This window comes from Amia ocellicauda, chromosome 10 (genome assembly GCF_036373705.1).
Source record: "Amia ocellicauda isolate fAmiCal2 chromosome 10, fAmiCal2.hap1, whole genome shotgun sequence".
Taxonomy (NCBI): Eukaryota; Metazoa; Chordata; class Actinopteri; order Amiiformes; family Amiidae; genus Amia; species Amia ocellicauda.
In genome coordinates, this window is record NC_089859.1 from 43,653,700 (window position 1) to 43,681,467 (window position 27,768).

The 27,768-nt window shown below is 39.4% G+C and overlaps 1 non-coding gene across 1 annotated transcript; it reads right to left on the reverse strand.

The window, feature by feature from the left end:
- Positions 1-24,588: 24,588 nt before the first annotated feature.
- LOC136762324 (U5 spliceosomal RNA) lies at positions 24,589-24,703 on the reverse strand. Its single transcript, XR_010820527.1, has one exon. It is a non-coding gene; the product is annotated as a U5 spliceosomal RNA (small nuclear RNA).
- Positions 24,704-27,768: the final 3,065 nt, after the last annotated feature.

Sequence of the window (27,768 nt, forward strand, 5' to 3'; positions counted from 1 at the left end):
GAGAGAGAGAGAGAGAGAGAGAGAGAGAGAGAGAGACAGACAGACTGAAAAACAGACAAACAGACACACACACACACACACAGACATACACACACACACACAGAGCCAGCCAGCCAGCCAGCTCAGCGATGACATCACGAGCCTCTCTCAGCTGACTGCTATGACATCACAGAGCACGTACATTCCGTTGCTTGCCGTCTGACAACCACTCAGTCACTGCCAGCCAGACTGGCTGGCTGGCTGGATGTGGGGGATGCTTGCTGCTGCTGCGTACCTTAGCAAGCTTATTTGCTTGACCGGCCTTCCAACTCCTCTGCCCACATGCCCACCTATGCCCGATCTACTGTTCACCTGGTCACAGCTCCGCCCCAACAAGGCAGATTCTCCCAAAAATGGTACAAACTGATCCACGTTCCCCTCCACGGAAAGCTTTAGCCCAAAATAAGGGACAAATTCTGTAACAACATAATGGATGCCCACCCAACCTGTGACAAAACTGAGAAAAAAGAAAAACGCCAGTCCTCCTGGGGGAGGGACACACAGCCACCCTGGATGCCCAATATGTCAGCGCCTACCACAGCCTGAGGGACACAGTGACACACGAGCACCGGCTGTAAATATAATGTAAATACTTGTTTGTTATGCATGTCATTGTATTTCAAAAAAGGAATCTGGAAATAGTAAACCTATTTTCTTTATTTGTATGTATTAAAGATCACATTTTTTTACATTTTCATTTTCTGTACTTCATTACATCTTATTGTGATTCATAATTCTATTATTTATTTTCCGTGTAGATGTATGTATGTATGTATGTATGTATGTATGTATGTATGTATGTATATGTATGTATGTCCAATTGCTTTGACAATACAAATGAATTGAATTGAGAGGGAGAGAGAGAAAGAGAGAGAGAGAGAGAGAGAGAGGAATATGAGCTCCTAAAAAACATTTGTTTTTATACATAAGCGGATTTAATTTGTCATTTACAAATGAATATATAGCACTATAAACATACACAGAAGACATGGAATAGAAATTCAGAAGAAAAAGTATTCAAAAAATAATAATTTTAAGAGAAACACAAAAAGAAGAAAGCAGAGAGACAGTTCAGGAAGAAAAGTCAGAAAAGAAAAGCTGAAGACAAGAATTGGAGGTAAGACCTTTCACCTATAGAGACAAATAATTAAACAAAAAAATATGTATTAATAAAATAAATAAGCATTCTCAGTAGTTGACTCAGCCAATGAAAATGCAGAGCTCCAATTTGAATAGAGTGACAGTAGGAGAGAGCCCAACTGCCACTGAGACTGATAGAAATCTATCGAACAGCAGTCTGACTGCAGAGCTGCCTTTTGAAATCCGATACCCTGAAGACATTCGCTCTGCACAGGCTAAGAAGGACTACAAACAAGCTGTGATGAGAGCATCTCCTGAGACCCTCATCCTAGACTACACCGGTAAAGGAGAAAACAGGGTCAAGAACAATCTACTGTTCTACACCGCCTTTCACAAAACCCTGTGCCAGACATACCCCAATAACAACAAGAGGGGCATTAGCAGAGGCAGGCAGATCTCAGTGCTGGTAGAGAAAGACACAGACAGTGTGATGCTCACTTTTAATGTATACCACAACGGGACCATCATGGTGCAGGACAGCGAGAGCAGCCTGGACCAATTATCTCTCGGCTTCCACACCTCAAAGCAGCAGACTGAGGTAGAGAAACACGAGCCAGAGCCGGCCACCCTGCAGTCTGCCCCCAGCCACACGGAGCCAGACAGTGCCCCATCTCCCACAGACTGCCCCCCTGTCTCCCCAAAACTCTCCAGCAACATTAAAACACTAAAGGAATGCCTATCAGTGCTGGAGCTGAAGTTTGCGGAGTTCAGGGACTAAAGATGCACCACAAGGCTGAGATCCATAAGCTGAGAGCAGCAGTAAGAGACCAGGAGGAGCAGAGCCAAACCCTGAGGACGGAGCTGCACAGAGCGAGGGAGGAGCTGACCAGGACACCCCAGCACAGCCAGCTGAGGAGCCTGCAGAGCCAGCTGGAGAAGCTAAGAGAGGAGCACAGAGACTGCACTGCACTGACCCCACAACACCTACAACCCCTGACGCACCCACTGACGCACCCACTGATCCACCCACACTCCCCACCACTCCTGACACCCCCACTATCACCAGACCTGCCACTAATACACAAACCCCTGAAACGCCACTCCCCTAAAACACACCCGCTGCCCCCACCACTCCCGACGCAAAACCCGGAGTGGCAGGTCAACACAGAGGTGGTCATTCTGAGCGACTCCAATGGGAAGTTCCTGGATGAGAGGCGCCTCTTCCCTGGGCGAAAAGTGAAAAAGCTTTGGTGCCCGACAGCACAGAGAGCCCTGGAGCTGCTCTCCAAGAGGAGGCTGTGCCAGGTCAAACACATCCTCATCCACACCGGCACTAACGACCTGAGTGCCCGCAGGGGCGATGTGGCCTCAGCCCTGAGACAGGTGGCAAAGAAAGCCACAGAGGAATTCCAAACTGCCAAAATCACCATCTCCACACTGCTGCCCCGCACAGACGTGCCCCTGCACATCATCCAGGCCATCAACGCAGAAGTATCCCGAAGATGTGCCCTCCTCCCCAACGTCCACCTGGCACACCACTGAGACATCCAGCCACATCACCTGTATGACCACGTCCACCTCAACAAGACGGGTGTGAGGAAGGTCCGTTTTTAGTGTTTCTCTGAACACATCCAAGCTTACCTAGGCGCTACATATTATTTTCAATTACCCGTAATTCTGATCTGTATTTTGGCTTGTTAATAGAAGTTATTGAAGTTGGACTCCTAATTCAAAATAACCAATATGTATCTCAACGTAATTTACTGACAGACATCACTCTTTATCACTTTCACTTTTGAAGGAACTGCTTTGTATTCTGTGTATTGTTTTATTGTAGTGCTGCTTCCTTTCTTGGCCAGGTTTTACTTGCAAAAGTGATTTTATTCTCAATGTAAGCTCAAAGTCAAATAGTTTAAATAAGAAAACAATGTATTGAAATGAGAACATCATGAACCTGTGTAATTGTGCTGAAGGACAAGCACTGAAAGCAGAGAGAATTTTGTGTTTGGCATTGAATAGCCTTAAAGAAAACTATGCCGTTTTTGGAAACTTTCATATTTAAGTTGAATGTAGGCAAAAACATTCCAGTCACTCTGAAGAGAGAATACAGTTTACTGTTCGAATAAGTAGCCCCTGAATTGAAGATAAAAATCAAAAGTGCTGTTCGTAATTAGTTTACACTTTTACATCAGATGTCTTGTTTTTGCGTTCCAAATTGAGGAGTTGTGGCATATAATGTAAATGAAGTTACTTCACTAGTAGTGCGATTTCTACGTTGTGTATGTGTGTTTGTATATATGAACTCATACATTTTTTAAAGATTGTATTTGGAAAACAAATTCAGGTATAGCACGTGTCCCCCTTTTGAATGGGTTCTATATATAACATTTTAAAACGAATGGTTCTGTGTAGAACGCTATGTTTGGGGGTTCTTCATGTAACCCCTTTGAAGGGGTTCTACATAGAACCATAAAGGGATCCACCAGAGCGATTACTCGAGGAACCCTTTATGGTTCTGTGCAGAACAATTTCTTCTAAGAGTGTGGAGTGTCGCCACACAATTTCTCTCAGAGGGCTTTTGACCAATGGCAATCCAATCCTGAATGACGTCACCACTATCCTGTTGTACTTTATGGGAGAGATGTATTAAGTAGTTTATAATGAGAAGAATAACAATAATCACCTGTTTTTCATAGGTTTTGTATCCATGGTCTCCTTCATATTAGGAAAGGAAGTTGATCCATAGCCTACTCAGAGACAACTGAGAGTTGGTCTCTGAGCAGCAGCACAAAGGGGTCGAGTCTCTCAATGTCCGTGTGTTGGAGATATTCCACCATATTGGTCCCAGCCTTTAAAACAATGTTAAAGAAGATGTTAAAGATATTGTAGAAATATATTGCAGAAGAGCAGAACTACAATCACACTTTTTCAATGCTATTGCTGTTTTCTACCTCCCTGGTGAGGTACCAATGCGGGAAGTTTGAGAGAGTATTTCTAAAATGTGTATGATCCAATACACACAGTTATTTAAAAAGCTGACGTCTTGTACATGCTCACCAGAACCAAGCCTAATTAAATAACACATTTAATATTAAATAAGTACATGTGCAGTAGCCACTTGGACAATTACAGATCCCCAGGTCAAAACACAACAGAAAGACATGGAAGATCGTATTTTCAAATCACATCTGTGGCCCCCATAACTGTAATTTGGTATTAGTGGGTCAAAGGATTTATTTGGTTCAAGTGATAATAAGATCATATTTTGAAATGAAACACTACAGGATGTCATATTTAAAATGACTGTGAGTACCTTTCTTTAGTGACGGTTCTGAGGGGGGCAGGGATTAGTTGAGTGTGCTAATTGGAGCTGTGAAGTGTGCAGAGAAAATACAAATGTTTTCTTTTATTATGAAAACAAATAACTTTTTTTTAACACCGACCTGGGATTGTGTTTCTTTCCAAGTTTCCTTATTGTTTCTGAGAAGAGACTGTTCACTTGCAAAGTGAACTGGACCCGTGTGACTCGCAGGTAAGGAGAGCCCGTGTTGAACTAAGATGGCTACAGTGAGTTTTCCTGGACAAAGCTCGGGCAAAGGATAGCGCAGAGTGCACCTGCACCTGAGATTGTGTTGAGAAGCTTTGTGATAAGAGCAGGTAAAGAGGGAAAAGAAACACAAGTATTTTCTTTGTTTGAAGAACACATTTTGTTTTAACTGAAACGGGACTACAACTTTTGAAAGGGAAATAGTTGCTAGTGCACTGTATTTTTATTGAGTTTATTAGAAGAAAAAAGCTTATATTTTGGACAGAACGAACTCGTTTGGCATGCAACTAGCAGCAAACGATGTGAAGCAAACAAAACAGTTAGCAAGTTAGCAAGTTAGCAAGTTACAGTCTGTCCTAGGTCCGGGGGTGCTTATGGTTGTTTATGGGTTCCCTTACCTTAGCCAGTGTCATGTACGGGTGTCCGTACCTTACTGGAGTGTTTGTTTTTATTATAATATATATACATAAAATAATATATAATAATGTAATATTTCAGATAAATCGTCACAGTGAGTGACACCAGCATTATTGGTTTTTTGAGAAATAAAAAAACAGAATGTAGAGAAGAAAATGTTGGAAGGAAGTTGGGAGAAAGACTGGTCTCCGAAGGAGCACCGGGACTGGTGGAAGCAACAACAACCAGATAAGACAGAGAAAGGAATTGTGATATTGTGTCAGGTTGGTGAGAATCAAGAAAAGAAAATAACAGAAATGGAAGATCATCATAAACAGTAATGTGAATTGAGAGAAGAAGTTGTGAAAAATACGATAGAATTAATAGAACTACAAGGCAAATTAGAAGGGCAAGAAAAGTGGTCAGAAAAGGTGAAGGTGTAGGTGCGCGATGTGCTGCCGTGTTAGGAGCGCGTCGCGACACAGATCACTCCGAGGACGACAGGCCCGATTGGGATGATTTAGATCGCAAAGCATGGGAATATGAAAAAGGAGGTTTTGCTAGCGCTCCTCCCCCATATAATCCGGAATATAAATCAATCACTGATTTTGGTTATAATAATACATTGTATCCAGATCTGACCGCTCTGAAAACGGTCCCAGCTGCACCCATGCAAGTCAAAACTAGACAGAGTAAAGAGGAAGGTCAATCAATAGTCTATACGACTAAAACCCATGTCCCCTTCTCCCCAGGAGAAAAAGAAATGATATGGGTGTCCCTCCCAAAATTAAAACCAAACCAGGGTAACACAACTTTTTGGGATATTCTAGATGAAAAGATGGTTATTCACCTCCTTCACCCGCACGATGTACACATCATCGTGAAGGCTAAATGTCCGCCCAACATTTGGATACAGTTACTACGAGAATATCAGACCGGGGAGTGGGCTAATGTAGCCTCTACAGATGAGGAGGAAATAACAGAACTTTTTCACAATGGATCAAGAAAACTGAGATAGTGAAATAATGAAATAATCGAGTGGGATTATTTGACATTTTATTCTAAATAATCATAAGCTTAAATAATAAGTTATAAGGGCTGTTTGAGACACTGCAGGGTCAATAAAACATGCCACAGATCGGATATCTGAATTATCTTTAGATATCAATGTGTATGTGCTTTGTGTGTTTATGAATATGTATAGTTTGAAGGTGATATAAGGTAAATGTCTATGTTTTGGCAATCATTTTAGAATTATATTTAAAAATGTAACAACAGATTTATCATATTCATGAGGATCTTTGGCTCTATACAGAGTGCCTCAAGCATCAGAAATCAGAAAGAAAGACTATTATAAGAAAAGTAATCCAAAATATACATTGAATAAACAGATGGATAATAATAGTAATACATAAATAGTCATGGTGTCTCCACAAGAAGAACCAGAATTTGTTTGTTAAACATCATGTTATGGACAAGCTCTGTCAAAAGTCAAATTCAAGGAAACGAAAGGCTAGAAGAGAGCCTGGTGCAGCCCTGACAGCCTGTGAAAGCAGGAGAATGTAAACAGTCTGGTGACATGTTACAGTCTTTCAGAAAATGTTTGGTTATTGGTGCCTAGCATATAATACCTGAAATGAAAGTCAAAGTAGACCATGGTTTTAAGATGAGTGATGTAGGAAAAGGGTAAGATACCGCAGAAGTATAAGATTACAACTATAGAATAAGTAAGCTCAAGTAATATAAAATGCTTTACAGGAGAAAAGTAAGAATGGAAAGGAAGAGTAAAAGAGAAGGTGTCCTAGGATTATGGGAATCATTATTGAGATCAATGGCCTATTGGCTAATATTTTGTTAGGTACATATATGACTTCAATAAACGAATAATGGAGTGACATCTGTATAAATATAAATAAAACATATTGATAAAAAAACCTGAATACATTTCTTGTAAGAAATTAAGAATAGGAGAAAGAATAGCTGTTAGAATGCAGAGCAATGTTAACCAAAGTTGAAGAGGGTTTGAGTAAGTTGACGAGGGTCTGAGTAAGTTGATAAGGCTTGGGAAGCAGGAAAAGGTGAGTTTGATGTGTGTGAGACAAATGTGCTGCCACTTTTAGCACAGAGAGCTTCTGATGGTGATTGAATGAAACGTGGGAAAATAAATAAACTTGATGTAGGATAAATGAATAAATAATTGAATGAGATATGAGCCGCAGAGACCTCCCACATTGGAAAGTGGACTACAGCAGATAATCCTCTCCTCTCCCAGGGCAGGGTGATTAAGTGGGGACGCGTGTGAAGAGTGCAGGTGGACCCAGGTGAGTTGTGAAAGAAAGAAGAAACAAAAATAATAAGGCACGCGTGCAAACAATCAAAATAATACTAAGTGAATAACAAATTAAACAATAAAGTGAAAGATAATCAACACACAAAATAATGGCAATATAGAACCAAACAAAATACACAAGCCATATTGCATAAAGTGAAGTGAAATATAAATATAATAAGTAATGGTGATTAAGGAGCTAATTAACACCGTCCGTGACATTTACATTGGTTGGGTGTGTGGATACCAGTAATAATTTTTGTTTTATTGAAATACAAAATAATTCTATTTTTCCGAAGTGCTGAACTTTAATACAGTCTAGAAAGATTAATATTTTTTGTCTTGGGCTATATTATTATTACCATAGTTTTTCTATTGTATAAGTATCTTGGAGTAGAGGCATAGGTGGGCATGTGGGCAGAGGAGTAGGAAGGCCGGTCAAGCAAATAAGCTTGCTAAGGTACGCAGCAGCAGCAAGCAGCCCCCACATCCAGCCAGCCAGCCAGTCTGGCTGGCAGTGACTGAGTGGTTGACAGACGGCAAGCAACGGAATGTACGTGCTCTGTGATGTCATAGCAGTCAGCTGAGAGAGGCTCGTGATGTCATCGCTGAGCTGGCTGGCTGGCTGGCTGGCTGGCGGGCTGGCTGGCTCTGTGTGTGTGTGTGTTTGTGTGTGTGTCTGTTTTTCTGTTTGTCAGTCTGTCTGTCTGTCTCTCTCTCTCTCTCTCTCCCTCTCAATTCATTTGTATTGTCAAAAGCAATTGGACATACATACATTCATACATATATATATATATATATATATATATATATATATATACATGCATACATACATGCTAGAAAGTCATTACTATGTTATCTTAAAGGCTAACTAAGCAGAACATATATCATTATCGAACAGAGTTCATAGGTCTATACATGGTATTAGTGAACAGGCACGTAGGTCATTCTGTTTGACATTGTCTCCAAGGTTCTCATTGTAAATAACAAAGAGAAATCAAACTACCTTATGGCCTCCTGACCTTCTAGCTTGACCTTATCTTTCTTAAGTATACAAGAGAGAAAAACAGTTGTGAGAAAAGAATTTCTAACTTTCCTTCCACACATACATACATACATACATACATACATACATACATACAAACCAGAGGCATGCAAAAAAATATAAAGAGGAAGAAAATGTTGTATAGCACATACAAAAGGGATGGTGATGAAACAAAATACATAGAATATGTTGAGCTGCAAAGAGATCTTAAGAAAGGGATCAGGAAAGCAAAGAGGGAAATAGAAAGAAACATAGCTCTTGGAGCTACAACCAATGCAATGAGCTTTTTTCAAAATTACAACAGCAAGCGGTCAATTAAGGAGGAGGTGAAACAGATAAAGGGCAAAAATGGAGGTATCTTGGAAAATGAACAAGATGTGGCAAATATTCTAAATGAGTATTTCACAGAGGTTTTTACAAAAGAAAAAACAGATGACATGCCACAGGTTGACAATCAATCCAGTCAAACCCTAAGAGAGATCAGGATAAATGAGGAGGAGGTACTAAAGGGACTAGCAGAATTAAAATCAAACAAATCACCTGGGCCAGATGGGATATTTCCAACAGTACTTAAAGAAATGAGGGAAATTATGTATAGGCCGTTAACTCGATTATTTCAAATGACACTTAGAACAGGGGATGTTCCCACTGACTGGAAGACAGCAAATTTCATACCAATCCACAAGAAAGGGGACAAAACTGAGCCAGGAAATTACAGACCAATCAGTCTCACCTGCATCACCTGTAAAATGTTGGAAAAAATGATTAGACAGAAAATAGAGGAGCATCTCAATGAAAACCATATTCTTGGAGATAGTCAACATGGGTTTAGACGAGGCAGATCATGTCTTACTAACTTAATACATTTTTTTGAACATGCAACTGCAGCTGTAGATCACGTGAAAGCATATGATATGATATACTTAGATTTCCAAAAAGCTTTTGATAAGGTTCCACACCAAAGACTGATCCTCAAATTGGAAGCTGTAGGCATTCAGGGTCATGTAAGTAGATGGATTATGAACTGGTTGATGTATAGGAAACAGATTAGAGGAGTCACTTCTAACTGGAGTGAGGTTGTTAGTGGAGTTCCACAGGGATCAGTACTAGGGCCTTTGCTTTTTCTAATCTATATTAATGATCTGGACTCTGGGATACTTAGCAACCTTGTCAAATTTGCAGATGATACTAAAATAGGTGGCTTAGCAGATACAATCTTGGCAGCACATGCTATTCAGAGGAACTTAGATAAATTCAGTTGTGGGCTGACACCTGGCAAATGAAATTCAATGTGGACAAGTGCAAGGTAATACATGCAGTAAAACAAAAATGTCCACTATAATTACACTATGGGAGGTACAGATCTAGATGAAGTAATGCATGAGAAAGACCTAGGAATCTATGTGGATTCACTTTCTCCATCCAAACAATGTGGGGAAGCAATACAAAAGGCATACAGAATGCTAGGGTATATCGTCAAAAGTGTAGAATTTAAGTAATGTTAAGACTGTACAATGCGCTAGACCTCATCTGGAATACTGTGTACAGTTCTGGGCACCACACTTCAAGAAGGATATTGCTGCTTTAGAGACAGTTCAGAGGAGAGCAACCAGACTTATTCCAGGTCTGAAGGGAAAGTCCTACTCGGAGAGACTGAGGGAACTGAACCTTTTCACCCTGGAACAGAGGAGATTACGTGGGGACTTGATCCAAGTCTTCAAAATCATGAAAGGTTCCTCAAACCAGAGGAGCTTTTCCAGATCAGCAGGGACACACGCACCAGGGGACAACAAATGGAAATTGGGCTTCAAGGCATTCAAGATGGAAAGTGGTAGAAGCTGAAAGTTTGGGAACATTTAAAAATAGAATGGATAGGATCCATGGATCACTTAGATATTAATGGACACCAAACGAGCATGATGGGTCGAATGGCCTCCTCTCGTTTGTAAACTTTCTTATGTTCTTATGTTCTTATGAATGTTCCCTAAGCATATTTCAAATGTTCCCTAATTTATGTTACAAATGTGCCTTAGCACCTCTCTCTCTCTCTCTCTCTCTCTCTCTCTCTCTCTGTCTCAATTCAGTGCATTTGTATTGTCAAAGCAATTGGACATGCATACATACATACATACATACATATATATGGAAAATAAACAATATGTGTACATCTCTGCATTAATGGTGCCCTAACAGATGTGCAAGTTACATGACAGACAGACAGACAGACACTCACACACACTTTCACACACACACACACACACACACTTTCACAGACAGACAGACAGACAGACAGACACACACACACACACACACACTTGTATACCTGACACGTATAGAAGACTGGATAGGGAGATATAAATAGCAATGGGGAGACTCTTGTACTTGGTGTGGCTCTATCCATATAGTGGGGCCAGCAGCCACTTAGCAGGTGTAGCAATAGAAGCTCAGCCTGGGGAGACTGGATTTAGCATTTCCTCTCCATTTTGATAAGTATCCTTAATCATTTCTGCAAAATACTTCTATGATACCTATGTATGTTTTTTACTTGTACTATATTATACTATCAAGTATCAGTGTACACATACAATGTGACCTGTTACATTAATACAGAGGCCACGGAAGGCCAGATCAGTAATAGCCACTGTCCCCTGATATTACACTTTTTTACAATCACTTTGGCACTCATTTCAGAACCTTGATGTCATTTTTCAAAACTCTAGACACTAAACTCACACCCGATGATCAAAATGCACATTTTTCAATTGCTTGGATACAATACACATCAACCTCAGATCATTTGTTCATTGAACTAAAATGATACAACTTAACGTCAAAGTATTACCATTTCAAAATGCAATTCACACATTACATCTGAGATCACTGTCTATTCATTTCATTACAAAGATCTAACTATCAATTGATACAGCTGCTCAAAATGATAAGTGACTGTTGCATTACTCTTAATTCATAGTTTTATGGAAACTGACGAACAGTATTCCATGTTTCGATCATGAAAGTTTCAGGATAATGAGATCCATTGACACCAATAACCGAGGAGCATGGTTTCTTAGGGTTACCATAGACTTGACTGTGTCTTCTTGTTTGTGAAGGAACAGGACTGTGTTTTCCTGTCTGGGTTCCCGCAGGCTTAAGTGTGTTTGTAAACTGCAGCGTAGGTTTGACCTACTATTAGAAAAAAAAAAAAAAAAGGAGCGCTAATTAATTGTTCAATATCTGATACGCCGGTGATAATATAAAATAACGTGTTTATAGTTTATAGAAGTTTATAGTGTTTATGGTAAATGAAGAAAAGTCATTAAGTTATATACAAGTTCTATAAATGCAAACATTGAAAAGCATGTTTGTTGTTATTCCTATATAGGATTTAGTATTATTTGTGTTTTCTTGTTTTTTGCTATGTTTTCTCCCCTGTCGTTTATTGTTATTTTGCGGGCTTGCACGCCTTGGTTGTTGTGTACAAAACGATACATAGAAAATGGGAAAACGTGTTACTGTGTGGGAACAGCTCTAGTAAGACGGGCGACCCGCCACTTAAAGGTACACATGTAAGGTACATGTATGATAACTATGGAGTGAAGCGGTGCGTTTGACTGGACAATAGGTGACAGAAAATTAAGGTTTCCAGAAGATGGGACTTTTGATTCAGATAGACTTGAGCACCTAAAAACGGTTTTGCAAAATAGGAATACAAAGCATTAAGAAATGAGAAACCAAAGCTAGCTATCTTAAAACATTTGTTAGAGAAAAGAAAGAAAAGACAACAGGCATAATTCAATCTGAATGCCCCGAAGACAAATTAAAAATATATATATATGTTTTTCAGTATAAATGACAGTCCTCAAGATACTGAAGGAAAATTACTAGATAAGTAATAAATAAGGGTAGTTTGAGACACTGCAGGTCAATATAACATGCCAACCAAAACCATGGTATCTGAATTTACTATGGATATAAATTAATATGTGTCTCTTTGTATGTTTGTACGTTTTCAGTTTGCGCAAGGTAAATGTCCATATTTTGACTTTTTCATGTACTGTATAGTCCAGAATATGACTAAGAGAGTCATAAGTCACAAATAGTTACAGAATGATAGCTAAAAAACGCCAGTTAAATATGTTGTAATAACAGACCTACAAGAAAGTCAGCATTTAACTGTACACAGAATGCTATTGCAAACAGAAATAATAATACAAAATTAAGTTATTTAAATAGGTCTTACGAATACAGAAGTTAAAAGTAACATGTTAGAAATGGAATTAGAGCCAAATTTAGAAATAGGAATCCGAGGCAACCACAAACATTCGGTGAAGGTTTCTTACATATTGATAAATAGATAACCAGATACTCCAGGAAATTAACGATGTGCTCATTTGGAAGCTATGAGTTCCACAATGAAGAGTTTTTAAATCCCTAGAAATAGATCCCTAAATACAATGTGTAGGTAAGAAATTAACTATTGATCAGTTCAATCTGGATTCGGGAACAGTTCTTCTGAACCTGTACTGGTGTAGATTGGACTTCAATAGGAGGAAGTGACACAATAAAGACATGAGCCGCGCAGGAGGACAGTCTTAGTGCCCACGCAGGTTCTTAGTTGGGGAAATCATTGACTGGACACATTTTTTGAAAATGTGCTTTCCTGAAGTACCTGGACATCATTATTGAGATCAATGAAAAGGCTTATTTTCCAAAGATTAAATACATTCATTAACTACAATAATGTAGTGAAATGTATATAAATAGTAATAATACAAATCGATCAAATATAACTTGCATTTTCTTGTAAGAAATTAGGAATAGGAGAAAGAACAGCTGTTGGGATGCAGTGCGATGTTATCCAAAATTGAAAGCGGTTGAGAAAGGAGAGTTTGTTCTGTGTGAGACAAATGTACTGCCACGAGAGACTCTGATGGTGATTGACTGGAATATGAGGGAAAATAATGAAGTTACTACAGGTATAACTAAAGGTGTAACATAACTAATTTAATGAAACATAGTCATGGCAAGTTATAAAACTGTTTGGAAATAGTCCTTTCACAAACAGAAATACCCTATCAATTAGGAAGAGGGGGGCAGGGGGCAAGGGCCGTATGTGCTCCTCTGCTCCCCCTGTTCGCCTGAGCAGACAAGCAGCCTGAGAGAGAGAGAGAGAGAGAGAGAGAGAGAGAGAGAGAGAGAGAGAGAGAGAGAGAAGTCAGAGACAAGGCAGAGACTGTAAGTACGTGTAAGGGTTCATAACTTATTACAAACAGAGCAAGAGTGTAATGAATGGTAATTTACACTGCTTGTATTAATAATGATAATAATATTGATGTTGATACAGACGAATACATCACATACTAGATGACAACCGCATAAAACTAATAATAATGAAAATAGGAATAATAGGAGTATGGAAATAATTTCAAATTATGGTTTATTGGTAAAAAATGAATTGAGAAACAAAGATTAATAACTGCCATCATTTACCCAACTACTATTAACTATGGTGTTGAAGGAGCTGCTGTAATAGTTATTGTAATGTTCTCAGGTATTTAAGTTAGATAAAAGGACAAAGATAAGCACATTGTTTTGAAACTTTGACAACTCCACACAAAAAGAGTATCTACACTAGGAAGTAAAGCTGATTCAATAAACACAGGAGATATGATGCTGCTGACGACAGCTGAGTGCTGTACTGAAATAATTTGATAAATGAGATAAATTGGAATCAAGATTATTATTATTTTGAATTGTCCCTTTACTAGAAACCTTATAGATTGTGCGAATGTCAACTAATGTGATAGAGATGCCTTTTATAAGGACGATCTCTGATGTTGTGTGAACCACACATTGTGTCTTCAGACTGATTTATTCCACATGGCAGATATGCATAATATGAATCGTGTCCTGAAGGAACCGATGTCTGACCCATATGAAGAAGATGCTGGTGTTCTTGTTGAGACACAGTAGGCCGAGGGCGCGGCTTTAAAGACAGCCTCACAGCAACTTGAACAGACCAATGCTGAGGTCCACTACGCTGAAGTGATGCTTGACTCAGTGGAGAAATAAGTTAAAATACTATAATTAAAGGTTTTCCAGATTATAGGAATCTACAATATATTGTGAAACTGCTCAGATGACGTCCGCAGTAGCACATATTCTTCTATTGATAGTTTAATTTATAATGTACTATTAGTGGAGATGTCACATTATTCAAATGAATAGAATGACAGCCATGAAGTCAGAATCAGTCCATTGCCCTTCACTTAAGATTTGTACAATGTATAATGTTTATAAATCAAAACGCAACAAATATATGTACAATACAGTTTACAAACTGAATTTGTAAAAAAGAATGTTTTGCTGACTTTTGTATTCTCTTTGAAGCAACAAAATGTATGTGTTATGTATGTCGTAACTAGGGTTTGACTTTTATGACCTGGGGCTGGATGAAATTTAATTTGAGATGCACTGTAAAAGCTCCAGGAAATTGCAACTGGCCACTGCACCTTCCATAAGAGAGCTCAAACATTTGCTAATGCATTGGTTGCCTCACAGGCACTCTTTCCCTGGTTTGCCCATGTGGCGCATGGTGTTGGCCACACGGGCAAAGGGGGGATGTGTGCATCAGTCTTTTAAATTGGTTTGCCCCAGGTTTTATAGTAACAGCTTAGCAATATTGTAGAACTTGCCACATTTGTCAAGCTCATAATCCTGCAATATGCAAATAGATTGTGTTCAAAAGCTTAAATGTTGTGGATATGAATATATACTTGTAATAATATATAGGTGTTCTAAATGGGTTGAAGCCTATCCCGTAGGAAGGCTGAAGTAGTAAAAGTAGCAAAAATACAGTTAAGGGATGTTATATGTAGATTTCGCATTCCAGGGAAATTTCCAGTGATAGGAACACTCACTTCACTGGGACAATAGTGCAGGAACTATGCAAAGCCCTGCGAGGTAAACAACATTTTCACTGCCCCATCAGGCTCAGTCAGCTGGAGCAGTGGAGAAACAAAATGGGATATTAAAGAATAAGCTGTCTAATATATGCAAACAAACAGGACTCAAACGTCCAGATCCCCTTCCTATAGTCCTAATGACAATGAAATCGTCAGCAAATTGAGAAAAACAGGTCTTTCTCTGTGTGAGATTATTATGGGATGACTTATGAGACTCTCCATCACTCCTCCATTGTCTGTAAGGGAAATGGACATCCACTTGATGGATGATGCTCTGTTGTCTTTTTGTATGGGACTAACACGTGCTTTCGAAGCTGTCCATTCACAGATGAAAGCCGCCCAGACTGAACCATCCCAGCAGGTTTACCACCCCTTCCAGCAAGGTGACTGTGTATATCAAAGCACACAAGAGAAAGTCCTCCCAACAGCCCAGGTGGACAGGGCCCTACCAGGTGCTCCTGACCACCCACACAGCTGTGAAGTGCCTAGGAACGACGACATGGATCCACTCCTCACACTGCAAACTTGCCAATCGAGGCGAACAGCACAACCCTGGTGGAGAACAGAGGGATAAAGGAATTGTTCTTCCACATCAGATTTGACATTACTGTATGTATGCAGGCCCTTGTAATTGCTTTTCCAATACTGCCAACTGGTTATTGATGATTGATTTCACATTGTGGTACGAGTATCGAGTGAAATGAGTGCTATCCACCTCAACAACACAGCGATAACATGGAGCCGGCAGGTGATCCAGGTCACAATAGAGGTCAAGCAGTGGGAGGAGGAAGACGTGGTGGTCAAAGGTGTAGCGTAAGGTACACTTATAAAATTCAATTAAAGAAGTGAATTTATAGTATCACCTTATCACGAATCCTGGAATCTTGTAGAACTCAATTTCTGTAATAATTGGACGCAGACACCAATTCCAAAGATATAAATTGTCAAATTTATTCAAAAACAAAGACTAAATGTAGCACTACACTAATTATACAAAAGGGAAAAACTAATTAAAATTCAACTCTAGATCAACAAATCAAAGACAAATCACTTCCGTGACCAAATCAAAGACCATGGGATCGCATATGATAACACACAAATCATTAAACAAAAAAGGTTATAAACACATTGACTACAATACCGGTTAGTAAGACGAAGGTGAGTCTCTCATTAGTATTGTTAGTCAGACATTCAATAACTATGCAGGTTAGTATTTATGTCAGGTAACTTCTCGTTATATATATATCAGTCTCATTAACGTTTAGGTGGAGAGAAAGATCCTATCATTACTTGTTACCACAATTTCCCTTAACTGATTATTATTCAATGATTAAGGATAGGCAGGGCCACCTATAATCTGGTGTCTATTAACTTGTGTCAATTTCAGACTAAACAGTTAAACAGGAATGAGAAGATATTTCTCGGCGTTGACAGATTTTATTTCTAAAATTATCAACAAAACAGTTGAATGCAACACACATTTATATTTAAGAAAACTAAATGATATTACACATTCTAGAGTTATGAATCACAGATTAACATTTCTAATTGATTTCTCAAATGTCATGAATCACAAACTCCAAACTGTTAAACTTATGTGAACTTCGTCGCAGAGAGGCCTCTCTGGCTTCGGGCTCAGATAACAGCACACGGCACGAGGTCCGTGTGGTTTGGAACAAAGGCAGTCCGGTTCGGCTTTGTCCAAGAACTTCCACTCAGTCGATGCACCTGGAAGTTGGGGTTTCGCGAATGTAGAGTCTTTTCCAAACAGATTTTCCACTGGTTTGAAGGCTCCAAGGTTGTGCACAAAATCTTCTTTGTAAGCAGGGTTCCACCGTAGTTACTTGAAGACAAAGTCTTTGAGGAAAGCAGGGCCCTGTTCGTTCCAAGGGTCAAGTTTCTTAAGACTCAAATAGCTATTTAAATGACTTTCGTATTCAGTCGACTTAGTCAATTGTCCAGCTGGATGGCTGGGCACAGGCGGGCAGCGCAGTCTGTAAAGTTCTTTATTTAATAAAGTCCTTTAAAAGAATTCTTCGTACGGCTCAATCTCCTTCTCCCAGTTTAACCCTTCTGTTGCTGGTAAAGACTTAGTTGGTTTCTGGTTCCGGTTCTGGCAACAGAGATACAAGTTGAGCTGTGGCAGCGAGTTACTGGTTTAGGTGAGAGAGAGAGAGAGATGCCGTGCGTTACCCTTTATACGCCTGTCAGATCAATAGGTGATTGGTTCTTTAGTTTGTGAGATTGGATTTCGGCTTCAGCCCCCAGTGTCCTATTGGAGGGGGGCTTGATGTATGACTGATGTCAATCCATGCCATCTTTTGGAAATGCCGGTTGGCACGGGTTCGTAGCTCTGTGTCGGGATTTCGGCTCTCGTCCATTTCAAAGAGTTTTTATTTCCTACAGGCCCCCTTCCCCAGACATCTCACAGCAGGGATTCCAAGCTATTTGGCCCATTCTTGGTGCCATCCTCCCAAGACTGTCACTTTGATGTAAACCAGTTCACATGCTGATGAGTTAAGGAAATCTGATAAATTTGGGGGGGAGAGGTCTTCTTTAGATCAGTGCTTCAGCTCAGAGCTAAAATGCTCTTATCAGAATACACCCAACATAACGCTACACTGGTTAATTCTGTTCTGGGAAAACCACAATCCTGCAGGTTTAATAAGTCTCTCTACACATCAGTCCCTGAGTACCTTCAACCAATGGTCATTTTGACCAATTAAGCCCCAGAATTGAGTCAATTAAGTTGTCATGGACTACCCAGTGAAGACGTGAACTCACGACTAGGTCACACTGTGAGCTCACCAGAGCAGACATTACACTGAGCTCACTGTGAGCTCACTTAGCGCTTTTCCAGCGACATGGTGCCGGTGCTGGAGCCGGAGCTGCTGCTCGGCCTGGGATCCAGCTGATCTTTTTTGAACCGCTTTTCCACCGGTTTTGACGTCACTGGATGTGGGCGTTCCCAAGCATGGAGTAGAAGTGGAGAAACACAGCAATAGTAATCAGCACCGAGGCGACTGCGTCTTTAAACCCCATTTAACATCACAATCAAACTCATTCCGCGTCTATGGCAAATCGTAACCCTAATGTTACAAATGTTCCCTAAACACCTATTTTGCAGGATCAATAAAAAATTATTAGGATTTTTTAAACTTTTACTGACACACATAGTTAATAGCAATGTGTTATAACTTTACCGAAAATAATAATCTGTATATCTTTAATTGTTTAGACGTTATTAAGATATAATGCATCTTTCACATAGGGAACATTTGTAACATGTTAGGAAAAACAAACAAATGATTTGAAAATATTCATAATTACAGCATACAATTTGTCAGGCTTCATAACAATGGTATTTATAACATACTCTGTAAAAATCAAGCAAATAGCATTTGTGGTTCACGAGAAAATATGTATATATAATCAAAGCTATCAGACTATAGCAGCCGGTGTATGAAGACACATACGATTATACAGCATTATTTGGCAGCTTCGCAAGACCTAATTTGAAACGTTGTTGGTAAGTTAGATAATTAGTGGGGACCCTCTATTTGCAGTTCTTCCCCTCCATAATTGCTAAAATAAAGTTTTACTGACATTTTATTGACCCTACCACTGCATAGGGCACATCTGTAACATGAACGCTACTGAATGGCACATACATTGAAAACTACGGAGAACTGAGACAAATCCACTTTACACTTCATAAATAATCTTAAAACGTTTCCAACCAAGGCAACACCCACTTGAAATACGTTCATTCTCATTTTTGGTAAACAAAAAGAGAGATTGTTACATATGTTCCCTATGATGCATCTACAGAGAGAGAGAGAGAGAGACAGACAGACACTAACTCTCTCTCTCTCTCAGCTGGGAGTGTGTGGGAGGGGTCTGCAGTGAGCGGGAGTGCTGCTGAGAGCTCTGTCCTTTGGCTGCGTTTTTTTGTTGCTTTACTTTTTTCAGTTTGTTTATTTTGTCTTCTGTTTTCAGTGCTTTTCTTATTGTGGGGGAACAGGGGAGGGGAGGGGGGAGTACCGGTAGTTCTTCCCGGGTCGGGGGGTCGGACCCCCTGAATGCGTCTTTTGAAAAACTGACCCGACGCCATGGAGTCAAGATCGCTCCGGTGCAGTTCTGCCCCCTAGAGCAGTGTGTGTTAGCGGTTGGGGAGGTAGCAGGGTGTGAAAATATCAAGTCTGCTGCCATTGTTATCTTCTTAAAAACCACTGATCTGCTCAATCAGCTAGTGGCTAATGGCACAGTGTTAGACGACACTTTCACCCCGGTGTTGCCGCTCGCTGCTCCTGCCCGGAAGGTAACGCTGTCTAACGTCCCTCCGTTCATCCGCACCGGCTCGGGCAGCTGATGTCCGGCATTAAGAGGGTCCCGCTGGGCTGCAAAGCCCCGCAACTGAAACACGTCGTGTCCTTCCGAAGGCAGCTGTATATGATCCTCAATAACATCAATGAGGATCTTAATGTCTCCGAAGTTGGATCTCTCTTGCTGCCACCACCACGAAGATTGCTCTTTAGTAATGTTGGAAAGTCAAAGACAGCAACCGTCAGGGTTCTTGCATATGACGTATTCGTGCTGCACCTCTCTGCAAGGATCCAGGACAGTTTGTCAATGTAAACTCCAGTGCCTGGGAATATTTCCACCTAAAAGACAATGGTAAATAAAAAACAAGTTTATCCCCAAACTATTCTTATATTATGTTAAGTGGAATACATTATCAGTAAGGCTGTGATTTTGTTACAGAAATGTGTTATTAAAGACCACAGTATGTCTCAATTCTAAGTTTATTAATTTACAGACATAATAAAGTCAGTGAATCTGTGACACCCATAATTCAATTACATTCTTATTATCAACTATAACTATGAATATAACTGATAATGTAGCATCATTAGATTGTTTACAACCAATATTTGTTTTCAATATATATATTTTTACCTTGTCTTTGTAATATTGTAGACCAAGAGTGTTATACCTGTTTTGGTGATTCTTTGTCAGATTCAGAACAATTTGCTGTGGGGCTGTCAGAACCACTTGATGGTGACACACTTTTGTCTTCATTGCTGATAAATGTGGCTTTTGTTACAATTTTTTTCAGATTGTCCAAAAGGTCTGGAATCTCTGGAGAAAAAAACCTTAGTATTAAATGATAATCATTTCTAGTAATATATTTAATGCAAAGTGAAAACAAAACCATCAATGCCTGCAATTATACTTGAGAGACTTGCTCTATGTTATTGGCAAACTGACCTTTTTGTGGGTCATTAACATTAGCTACGAAAAAAATAAAAAAGATAAAATACAAGAATTTCCAGGTCTAATGTAATGCATATAGTCATTAATGTAGGATTATGAAGTTATGTTGAAAAACTTTATTTAATAATCAGTATTATTAAACTATTAGACAGTGCACATTAAGAGTCTGTATTGTGGTTCTAGATTACTTCAGTATGATCAACTATAATACATTACTCTGGAATCTAAATTACTGAAGAATAACATTTATCAAGGTAAGGAATTATTTGCTATAAATAAAAAAACTTACCATCAACCATACGGTTTCGAAGACATTGGTTTTCATTTTTAAGTCTTGTGTTTTCCTTTTCGAGCTGCTTAACGTTTTGCTGTAGCTCAACTTCACTGGACTCTTTAAATGTCTGTAGAATATGACGGGATCTAATTCTTGAAGCTCCATCGGTTTTCTTTCTTATTTTGTGCTGTATTCAGAGAGGAAAAGAGTTTAAAATGAAAATATATATATATATATGAATATGATTAAAAAAAAACAATCCTGCAATACATTTATTTAATATTTGCAGTAATTATCTCACCGGTAACTGTGGTTCATCAAGGTCACTATCATCTGAAATTTGAAGTTTTTTGTTTGGTTTAGGTACTCTCTTCATTTTAGGACAGGGCATTTTTGTTAGGTCATTAAGTTTTCTTCTTAGTTCGCCTTCTTTTCCTAAAATAAAAATAAAATAAATAAAACCCTGCATTATGTCCACAGATATTTGGGGATTATATTTATTTGTCATAAAAATACTGTGCTTTGACCATACAAATTAAGATGAACAGCCAACACTGAATCAAAACTGAAGTTAAATTATATCTGGTTTAATTTATTTTGTGATTTGGGGGATTTTATTGTAAAGCACAACACACAATAAATCGTTCTTACAAATGCCAGTCAAGTATGACGAGTTTTTAGCGCCCTCACCACCACCTACCATGTTATAAGAGTATGTTAGACGTACAACACATTAATAACTTAAACATTCATTTCAAATATACTGTGATTGTATATATCAAATAGCATGTAAAGACTTTAATGTTTTTTTTTTTTTAAATAAACATTGTTACCAGTCATAATGATCTGCGCTTCATGGACAGGCCATCCACCTTTTGGAGGTTTGTTCGTGTCTCTCCACTCTGCTCTGAAGTTTCGAGTCGTCTCTTCGTCATCATCAGCAATGCTGAATAAATCAAAATTGCGAAAGCAAGCAGTGGGAATCACGCTGTAAGAGTCTTTGTCGACCCCGCTTTCCCACTTCACCAACGCGTGCATCACCGCCATACTACCTTCACCTTCTCGTCCGTTTTTTCTGCACGTTTTTCCCCCGACAAGTCACGGCACAAAAAACAGTCCCGCTCTGCATTCTGGTACTTGGCGTTCTTAATAACACCAACAGGGTGTAATCGCATAGACCACTCGAGTATAAAGTACTACATATCCCATCTGTTACAGTTTTTTTTCTTCTTCTGAAACTGCAAGCGCACTACATAAAGTTTGGCAAATGAAGAAATGTGGATGATGAGTTTACAATCTTATAAACAGTATTTAAGTAAACCTAGATATGCAATTCCAAAAAGAACAGCATCGAGATGGAGAAACAGGATACAAAAATAATAATACAATGTTTATACTTTTTGTATTTTAATTACAGTATGTAATTATTGCCTTTTGATTTACATTTACAGAAAAAGAACGGCGGCAAACGTGGACTACCCAACAAGAAGCAACAAAGTTACTAAAATATCAGATTCTCAGGTAAGCTTCATGCAGCCATACATGTATAATTATAAAATCAATCCAAAAAATAGACCTTGTTTACCCTACAACTGATTTGAGTGTTAATTCTATTTAAGATATAAAAAAATATTTTATTTTCTGAACTAATAATCTGTGAACATTCTATTATCTCTATAATTTTAATTAATACATTTATTTTATTATTGGTGGAACATTATATTTTTCAGCTCAGATGATTTCACGTACCATCAATTTTTCTGTTAATAAATGTGCAAAAACAAATCAGATGGATAGGCCCCTACATATGAACATTAAGTTAAAGGCCTAGAGTGAGTGTTCTTCACTTCCAGTCATGGCGGGCCACAATCCAGCTCTTTGTAACTCATCAACAACCAAAGACCTGGGAAAAGGGTTAAATGGCTTCAGTTAAGCCAATTAGGTAATTAAGAGCTCAACTGGAAAAAAAACAGCAGGCATAGGGGTACTTTAGGACCACAGTCACTGATATAACCTACAATGTTGTTGTAATGAAAATCAGCAGACAGTGGGCCTCCTCCAGGACTAAGGTTGAGAAGCACTGGTCTTGAAGACCACAATAACAATCGACCTCAAGGGCTAGGGATATTCGAGGTGATGCTAAACCAGTCCTGAATGTTTAAATATAATGTTATTTTCTTGTAGTGTGCCGTTGCTGTTAATGCAACCAGTTATATTGAGCCATCAAATACAGAAGCTGACGAAAGACATCAACATGTAAATTTAGTTGTAAATTTAAAGTGTGTGTGAAAAGTATTTTGTATATGGAGATTAACCCATAGTTTCACAGATAAATTGTGGACCAGTGATATTCAGGATCTTCAAAACAAGTCCTGAATGCTCAAACTTAACACTTCTTTTTTTAGAGTGTCGTTGCTGTCAATCCAGCCAGTGATGTGGAGCCATCAGATACAGAAGCTGATGAAAAACAACATGTACATTTCCTAAATTAATATGGTGCATCAAAATACTTATTTAGCACTTTCAACTGTTTCTTTGTGATTCCTAAAATTACTTTACAGGCTGGGGCTGGGGGAAGACACTGCGCCCGCCTGGAGAAGCCTGTACAAGCCCCCCTCAATAAGAGAGCTGGCAATCTGCAGTGGAGGGTGTTACACACCATTATTGCTGTCAATTCTTTTATTACTGTTCTTAACCCTGCTGTGTCCGACGCCTGCCCATTCTGTGCTCAGAGAGAGACCGTGTTTCACTGTTTCAGCACTTGCTCTCGGTTGTCACCCATTTTTAGTCTTTTAACTCGTCTTTTTACTGATCTTAACCTGATTTTTAACACAAAGGTTTTTATTTTAGGGGCGCGATACACCAGAAAGACCAAACATGTGGACCAGCTGGTAAACTTCTTGCTGGGCCAGGCTAAAATGGCCGTCTATAAGACTAGGAAGAACAGAGTGTGTGGGGAGGGCAGTGAGGATGCAGTGAGAGTGTTTGCCATGCTGGTCAAGTGCAGAGTCAGACTAGAGTTTAACTATTACAGGCTGATGAATGATTTGGAGAGTTTTGAACAGGTCTGGTGTATTAATGATGCCCTTTGTGAATTGTATGACGGGGAGTTGGTTTTTATTATGTAATTCATTTATAGGGTTTAGTATTTGATGGTTGTTTTGTTGTGTGTATTGGGTTGCTTTCTTTAAAAGTGTACAGATCAGTGGCGGAGTTAATGCGTGTTGGGGGGAGACAAACAAAGGGGAACACTATTTTTTATTTATTTATTTATTTTCTTTTGTATGAATTATTGCGTGTTGCAAACAGGCAATGAAGTCTGATAAAAGTCAAAAAGTCTCTCTCTCTCTCACACACACACACACAGCCAGCAAGACACACAGAGCCAGCCAGCTCAGCGATGACATCACAAACATCTCTCTCAGGTGACTCCTATGACATCACAGAGCACGTACATTCCGTTGCTTGCCGTCTGTCAACCACTCAGTCACTGCCAGCCAGACTGGCTGGCTGACTGGATGGTGGGGCTGCTTGCTGCTGCTGCGTACCTTAGCAAGCTTATTTGCTTGACCGGCCTTCCTCCTCCGCCCACATGCCCACCTATGTCCGATCTGCTGTTCACCTGGATCACAGCTCCGCCCCAACAAGGCAGAGCCTCCCAAGAATGGTACAAACTCACCCACGATCCCCTCCACGGAAAGCTATAGCAAAAGGCAAAAGCATTATACGTAATGAAGAGGAACCCGAGTCCAAGACGCATCCGACCAGCCATACATATTTGTGTGTATTAAAGATCACATTTTATTACATTTAGATTTTCTGTACTTTATTACATATTTTTGTGATTTTTAAATGTATTGTTTCTTTTCCTTATATATGTATGTATGTATGTATGTATGTGTGTGTGTGTCTGTGTGAAAGTGTATGTGTTTGTGTGTCTCTGTGTGAAAGTGATTGTGTGTGTGTCTGTCTCTGTGTTTGTGTGTCTGTCTCTGTGTGAAAGTGAGTGTGTGTGCGTGTGTCTGTCTGTGAAAGTGTGTGTGTGTGTGTGGGTGTGACAGTGTGTATGAGTGTCTGTCTGTCATGTAACTCGCACATCTGTGAGGGCACCATTTTTGCAGAAAGAGATGTACACATTTTGGAGCAACATATGCTGCCATCCAGACATCGTCTTTTCCAGGGACATCCCTGCATTTTTCAGCAGGATAACGCCAAACCACATTCTGCCCAGATTACAAGCGCATGGTTGCGTAGGCAGAGAGTGCGGGTGCTAGCATGGCCTGCCTGCAGTCCTGACCTGTCTCCGAATTGAGAATGTGTGGCGCACTATGAAGTGCAAATTAAGACAACGAAGGCCCTGTGCAGTTGCGCAGCTGAGGAAATGCATAATGGATGAATGGGGGGAAATCCCACTTGCTAAACTTAACCAAGTGGTGTCTTCAGTGCCCAAGTGCTTAATAAGTGTTATTAAAAGAAAAGGTGATGTTACATAGTGGTAAACAGTCGACTGTCCCAACTTTCTTGGTTTCTTTTCACTGCTAATGAGATGCTGTAGAGTGAGTTAGTTATATTGCTTTCAGGAGCTCTAATCGTATTGATGAGTTCATGCAGCATTTGTAATTGAATTTCAAAAAGAAATCCTTGCTGTCTGGCCTGTGTGTATGAGATGTACTCTGTCAATCTTTGGCTAACAACTGAAACATTGGTAGAACAGAAATGGCAACATAAAAAAGAAAAGTACATTTTAAAAGAGCACATTAAATAGGATGAATATACAGTTTTTTACAATCACTTTGTCACTAATTTCAGAACCTTGATGTCATTTTTCAAAACTCTAGACACAAAACTCAAAACGGTCATCACTTGTAACACAGGCTGTCCAATGTTCAAAACATTGCATTGTGCATTCATATCTTTAAAGAAACCTTGCACTTGCAGACTTGTTGGTTCAAATAATTCATTTATCATGAAATACCATAGTAACATTTATTTAGATCACCCACACAGAAGATACCGATAGTTTCACTGTGTAGTTGTTCGTACAATCATTAAATATTGTAGTACAAAATATGTGATACATGTTTCATTATGGTACTACACATAAATACATCACTGTAAAAGGACTAGTAGAGAGAATACTACAGACACAGTGGAATCATTGAACAAAATCTGAAATGTATTGATGCAATACAATCAAATCACACCATAGGTTTCTTTGAAGCCATGCAACAATAATTAGCTACAAAAAAGAACAAAACTACAGTAAAATGTCAACTGCAGTGTTCCTCACCTGGCTTAGTGTAAAACAAAGGATTGATTACTGTACTTCTGAATTTCCATCAGCCCTGTGTTCAGGTTCAGGTTCTCACAACCATTTTTCACAAGAGGCATCTTGAAACTGAACATACCTGAACATACTCAGTCATCAGCTGCTTCACTCTGTCTGCATTTCTTTCAAAAGGCACACTATACTCTGTGCTACACATTGGTATGCAGTATACAGTCATTTGACAATTGAGAGTAGCCTAATGTTTAGTGCATGCTGAAGACTTGCCGCTTCTCAGTACGGAAATTTCTGATGATTGAGGCCACAGTTGATCCTGAGTTGATTCTGAGGTTTGATTGAATCATTGTAGCTGCCTCAGTCATGGTCATGCCATGATTTACAACATGCTCTACAACTATTTCTCGGATTTCACTGGACACTATTTGCTGTTGCTGCCGCTGTCTGGTCCGTGGCCTTGTCCTCTACCACGTTCCCCCAACACCTCTCAAATGAGGCCCATGGCTGCCTCTCTGGTGAGGCCTAAGCCCTCCTCTATGACGAGGCCCACGACCACCTCTCAGAAGGGGTGCATGTCCCCTTCCATTCCTTTGACCACCACGTCTTCCTCCTCCCACTGCTTGACCTCTATTGTGACCTGGATGACTTGCCGGCTCCATGTTATCACTGTGTTGCTGGGGTGGATAGCACTCATTTCACTCGATACTCGTACCACAATGTGAAATCAATCATCAATAACCAGTTGGCAGTATTGGAAAAGCAATTACAAGGGCCTGCATACATACAGTAATGTCAAATCTGATGTGGAAGAACAATCATCTTCAACCAGGTTGGAGCGTTAGTTGCAATGCCTTTAATACACGCAGCGTGGAGAGAAACAGTGACTCAAGTAGATCCCAAAGTCGCTCTGCCTTCATTTTAACAGTCAGAGCTTTTATACACAAAAATCAAAGAGCTGGTTATAATCAGAAAGTCATTACTATGTTATCTTAAAAGTTAGCTAAGCAGAATTTATATCATTATAGGACAGAGTTCATAGATCAACACATGGATTAGGGAGCAGGCACTTCAATCATACTGTTTGACATTGTCTCCAAGATTCTCATCGTAAATAACAAACAGAAATCAAACTACCTTCTGGCCTGACCTTCTAGCTTGACCTTATCTTTCTTAAGTATACAAGAGAGAAAAACAGGTATTAGAGAAAGAATTTCTAACTTTCCTTCCACACTGCAAACATGGTATGGAAAAGTGCTACATGATGATGAATGATGATGAAATATTACATCCATAGATAATGTAGTCCAACTGGTTCATGCTCCTCGTTTATTGATGTCAATGGATCTCATTATCCTGAAACTTTCATGATCGAAACATGGAATATTGTTTGTCAGTTTCCATAAAATTATGCATTAAGAGTAATGCAACAGTCACTTATCATTTTGAGCAGCTGTATCAATTGATAGTTAGATCTTTGTAATGAAATGAATAGACAGTGATCTCAGATGTAATGTGTGAATTGCATTTTGAAA